Source organism: Ranitomeya variabilis, chromosome 7, assembly GCF_051348905.1.
Source record: "Ranitomeya variabilis isolate aRanVar5 chromosome 7, aRanVar5.hap1, whole genome shotgun sequence".
Taxonomy (NCBI): domain Eukaryota; kingdom Metazoa; phylum Chordata; class Amphibia; order Anura; family Dendrobatidae; genus Ranitomeya; species Ranitomeya variabilis.
The window spans coordinates 236,465,651-236,472,387 of NC_135238.1; positions in this window are offsets into that span (position 1 = coordinate 236,465,651).

The window sequence follows — 6,737 nt, forward strand, 5'->3', positions numbered from 1 at the left end:
ATCGTGAGATTTTGAGTGCAAACCTCCTTCCATCAGCAAGGGCATTGAAGATGAAACGTGGCTGGGTCTTTCAACATGACAATGATCCAAAGCACACCGCCAGGGCAACGAAGGAGTGGCTTCGTAAGAAGCATTTCAAGGTCCTGGAGTGGCCTAGCCAGTCTCCAGATCTCAACCCTATAGAAAACCTTTGGAGGGAGTTGAAAGTCCGTGTTGCCAAGCGAAAAGCCAAAAACATCACTGCTCTAGAGGAGATCTGCATGGAGGAATGGGCCAACATACCAACAACAGTGTGTGGCAACCTTGTGAAGACTTACAGAAAACGTTTGACCTCTGTCATTGCCAACAAAAGCTATATTACAAAGTATTGAGATGAAATTTTGTTTCTGACCAAATACTTATTTTCCACCAGAATATGCAAATAAAATGATAAAAAAAACAGACAATGTGATTTTCTGGATTTTTTTTTCTCAGTTTGTCTCCCATAGTTGAGGTCTACCTATGATGTAAATTACAGACGCCTCTCATCTTTTTAAGTGGTGGAACTTGCACTATTGCTGACTGACTAAATACTTTTTTGCCCCACTGTATAACTGGCTTATATTAACATATAGTATGAACCACCATACAGCAAAGAGTAGTACTGGTTTCCATATAAACAAGTGTCATACACACGGGAAGGAAACAAAAACAATTGTGGTGCATATCAGGTGCAAAATGTCTTACCCATGGTGAAGTGACCGGCGCCTGGGACCCTTGATACCCCCTAACGCGCATTTCGCGTAGCTTTCTCTTTTTTTTTTTTACTAATAAAAGATAATTTCTTTATTTATTGTTATCACTTTATATAACCCCTTCCAGGCTCTGGCAGACGGTGCTTGGAGAGAACTCTGCCCCCAGAGCTTGTTTTATATGAAGGTGTTCCTAGTGTGAAACAAGGCACCAACACAGGAGAAATTAAGTTTGTCTTCTTTCAAATACATCTTTGTTTCGCTCTCAGCTCTGCTGTAGTGTAACACTATTGTCTCCCTGTCTGCTGAGAGCTGGAGGCCGAAGCTGAGAGGAACCTGTAGATGTCGGTTATAAGCACCCAGAGTTCTGCAGGGAGAGCAGAGAGCGGCCATCACACATCACACTGGTGCTGCCGCCTTATATTTAAAACCAGCTCTGGAGGCAGAGTTATCCCCAGACACCATCCACCCCGGAGTCTGGAAGAAGTCACTTTTATATCAAGTGATAAAAGATAATCTCAGCAGCAACTCAGCTGCTATGAGCCGCACAGGGAGGACTGTCTTCAGCAGTTCATAGCCTGTGTACACATATTAATTATTTAGATAGGTCAAAAATTGTGACGGATTCCCTTTAAAGAACCTGTGATCAAGATTTTGTAAAGTAAAGACACGGCAGTAATACAGATTACATGGATACAATTTGTTTTGTTATTTAATCACCATTTGAAATTTTGTAATTAGATTTTGATGCACAGGAGCAGGACTGCGCCCTCAGTCTTCTCCTCTCTGTGCCTTCCTGGCCCACCTCTGAGCTTCTGCTGCAATTTCCCCCTGCCCCTCGCAGGCAGATCACTGAATGAACAGTTATTCAAACACCGAGGGAAGGATTAGGGGGCAGAGCATCAAAGACGGGGAGGAGATTCTATGTACAGTCCAGGCTCCTTTCCACTGAAATTAATTAAAGGGAATTTTACTTTGGATTGCTCAAGTGCTCAGACTGCACCACCATGCTTTACCCTGCAGGAGGAATGGGTATAGCTTGCTGTAGGCTTTCATAGTCTGGATGCCTCTTCCAGCTCTAAACACTGTACTGTTAGAGAAATCCTGCCCTTCTTCATGCACTACTCCTCACAGCCACCAGGCCAGTGTGGCGCTGCTTCAGGTTGGTGCATTCTGTTTAATATCTATGAGGCTGTTAGCTGAAGTCAGGCCTGGAGCGGTGGCTGTAATGTGATCTTACCTTAAGGTGGTGTGCACAGTGCCTTAAAGGGAATCTGGCACCAAATTTGACCTATCTAGACTAGTAATCTGGGCGTGTAGTGCGAACAGTTAACCCTGTGTGTCTCATATCAGCTGTGCTGCTGCTGAGAGATCATCTTTTGTCACTTTATATAAATGAGCACTTCCAGGCTCTGGGGGAATGGGGCCTGGAGAGAACTCTGCCTCCAGAGCTTATTTTACATGAAGACAAGACAAGAACCGGCAAAAAAAAAAAAGCAAAGCACAAAATACTGAAGACAAAAAAAAACAAAACTGTGCATGACATTTCTGAAATCTCATAGGCTTTGATGGAACTGTAAAATGCAGCTGAACATTAGCATAAAAAACCAGCAAAGGCGCCCAGTGTGAACTTAGGGTAGTTTCACATTAGCGTCTATGTGCACAGCACATCATCCGCAACAGCTTACGCATGACGGCAAAAAAGTGCAGTGTTTGTGCTTTTTATGCGCATGCGTTTGATATTTCCAGGAGGGCGTGTCTGAATCAATTCCTGGACAGGTGCAGCCTGAAGTACGCAAGCGCATCGAACGTATGCGTTCCCATAGACACTAATGCGTTTTTTTAACCCACTCATCCACGTGCGCACATTTGACGCCTCAAATAAATGCAACATTGTTGAGTTAGGCTGCTTTCACACTAGCGTCGGTACGGGCACGTCGCAGTGCGTCGGCCCGACGTACTGACGCATGCTGTGAAAGAAATGCCCGACGTGGGCAGCGGAAGCAGTCTTACGACGCTTCTGCTGCCCCATTGTAAGGTCCAGGGAGGAGGGGGCGGAGTTTCAGCCGCGCATGCGCGGTCGAAAATGGCGGTCTCGACGCACAAAAAAAGTTACATGTAACTTTTTTTTGTGCCGGCGGTGCGTCAAAACACGACGGATGCGACGTGTGGCGATACATCGCAATGCGTCGGTAATGTAAGTCTATGGGGGGAAAACCGCATCCTGCAGACAACTTTGCAGGATGTTTTTTCTCCTGAATGATGCATTGCGACGTATTGCAAACGACGCTAGTGTGAAAGTAGCCTTAGGCTTTCACACTAGCGTCGTACTCGGCCCGTCGCACCGACGCTAGCAGTGAATGCGCCGCACAACGGGGGCAGCGGATGTTGTTTTTCCACGCATCCGCTGCCCCATTGTGAGATGTGGGGAGGTGGGGGCGGAGAAATGGCGGTCCGTCGGCAGCAAAACACGTTACATGTAACGTTTTTTGCAGCCGATGGTCCGCCACAACACGGCGGTTGCGACGTGTGGCAAATCAATGGTGAAAAAACGCATCCTGCAAGCACTTTTGCAGGATGTGTTTTTTCAACCAAACGACGCATTACGACGTGCAGTGCACGACGCTAGTGTGAAAGTAGCCTTAGCGGCGCCACGATGCAAACCGGGAAACGACGCATGCAAACGTATATCCCTGCGTACACCATGGTAAAGATATGGACACATGCGGATGAAACGCTGCGTTCACAGACACAAATGTGAAACCAGCCTTATCCTGCCACAGGTCTAGGGTCCTATAATCTCCAGGCACCAGCCCCAGAGCCTGGTCACTGATATACAGCTGATTTCTCAGCACTAGCATACCTCCCAACTTTTGAAGATGGGAAAGAGGGACAAAGTTTGCGGCGCGCAAATTTTAGGCCACGCCTCTGACCACACCCATTCATAATTAGTCACACCCATATCCACGTCCCAAGCACACCCATTTAGCACTGCTGATCACACTGTTTCATATACAATAGTTATAAACAAAAAAATATGGCCACACAGTGCTCCATACTGTATAATGGCCACACATGATGCCCCATACTGTATAACGGCCACACATGACGCTCCATACTGTATAATGAACACACATGACGCTCCATACTGTATAATGACCGCATGCATACTGTATAATGGCCGCACATGATGCTCCATACTGTATAATGACCGCACATGATGCTCCATACTGTATAATGACCGCACATGATGCTCCATACTGTATAATGGCCACACATGATGCTCCATACTGTATAATGGCCGCACATGATGCTCCATACTGTATAATGACCGCACATGATGCTCCATACTGTATAATGACCGCACATGATGCTCCATACTGTATAATGACCGCACATGATGCTCCATACTGTATAATGACCGCATGCATACTGTATAATGGCCGCACATGATGCTCCATACTGTATAATGAACGCACATGATGCTCCATACTGTATAATGACCGCACATGATGCTCCATATTGTATAATGACCGCACATGATGCTCCATACTGTATACTGGCTGCACATGATGCTCCATACTGTATAATGACCGCACATGATGCTCCATATTGTATAATGACCGCACATGATGCTCCATACTGTATACTGGCTGCACATGATGCTCCATACTGTATACTGGCTGCACATGATGCTCCATATTGTATAATGACCGCACATGATGCTCCATACTGTATAATGACCGCATGCATACTGTATAATGGCCGCACATGATGCTCCATACTGTATAATGAACGCACATGATGCTCCATACTGTATAATGGCCGCACATGATGCTCCATACTGTATAATGGCTGCACATGATGCTCCATACTGTATAATGACCGCACATGATGCTCCATACTGTATAATGACCGCATGCATACTGTATAATGGCCGCACATGATGCTCCATACTGTATAATGAACGCACATGATGCTCCATACTGTATACTGGCTGCACATGATGCTCCATACTGTATACTGGCTGCACATGATGCTCCATATTGTATAATGACCGCACATGATGCTCCATACTGTATAATGGCCGCACATGATGCTCCATACTGTATAATGAACGCACATGATGCTCCATACTGTATACTGGCTGCACATGATGCTCCATACTGTATACTGGCTGCACATGATGCTCCATATTGTATAATGACCGCACATGATGCTCCATACTGTATACTGGCTGCACATGATGCTCCATACTGTATAATGACCGCACATGATGCTCCATATTGTATAATGACCGCACATGATGCTCCATACTGTATACTGGCTGCACATGATGCTCCATACTGTATACTGGCTGCACATGATGCTCCACACCGTATACTGGCTGCACATGATGCTCCATATTGTATAATGACCGCACATGATGCTCCATACTGTATACTGGCTGCACATGATGCTCCATACTGTATAATGACCGCACATGATGCTCCATACTGTATAATGACCGCACATGATGCTCCATACTGTATAATGACCGCACATGATGCTCCATACTGTATACTGGCTGCACATGATGCTCCATATTGTATAATGACCGCACATGATGCTCCATACTGTATAATGACTGCACATGATGCTCCATACTGTATAATGACCGCACATGATGCTCCATACTGTATAATGACCCCACATGATGCTCCATACTGTATTATGGCCACAGTTCTCCATACTGTATAATGACATACAGGCACGCAGCTCACACACATGCAGCATCACACACACAGTATCACACATACACACGCAGCATCACAAACGCAGCTCACAAACACATGCAGCTTTGACACAAATGCATCACACATGCAGCCATCACACACACACACAGCCATCACACACACACGCAGTCATCACACACACGCAGTCATCACACACACACGCAGCCATCACACACACACACGCAGCCATCACACACACACACGCAGCCATCACACACACACACGCAGCCATCACACACACATGCAGCCATCACACACACACACACGCAGCCATCACACACACATGCAGCCATCACACACACACACACACACGCAGCCATCACACACACACACGCAGCCATCACACACACACACGCACACGCAGCCATCACACACACACACACATGCAGCCATCACACACATGCAGCCATCACACACACACGCAGCCATCACACACACACACACACGCAGCCATCACACACATGCAGCCATCACACACACCCAGCCATCACACACACACACACCCAGCCATCACACACACACACACACCCATCACACACACACACTCAGCCATCACACACACACACTCAGCCATCACACACACACACCCAGCCATCACACACACACACACAGCCATCACACACACACACCCAGCCATCACACACACCCACACGCAGCCATCACACACATGCAGCCATCACACACACCCAGCCATCACACACACCCAGCCATCACACACACACACACCCAGCCATCACACACACACACCCAGCCATCACACACACACCCAGCCATCACACACACACACTCAGCCATCACACACACACACACAGCCATCACACACACACACCCAGCCATCACACACACCAGATACCTCATACACACATGACACACACACAAATGCAGCATCACACATCACACACACACACACATCACACACACACACAATCTCCTCTGTGGTGCAGGGGCGGCTGATCTGTCCATGTGCAGCTCTTCAGTTTCTCCGGCTGCTCACAGCTCTGCACTGTCCCGGCACCTCCCCCGTCTCTCCTTCTCTGCCGGGATAGCAGCTAAGAGCAGGAGACGCCAGAGCTCTGTGCACACACCTCAGGTAGTGAGTCGCTGACCTCTCATCTTGATCGCTGCTGGCTCTCTTCCTCAGCGTGGCAGCGCCGCACACACAGGGGGCGGGGGCGGGGGAGGGATCGGTCGGGAGGAGACCCAGCATGTATAAGAAAAAAAAAACAGCCAC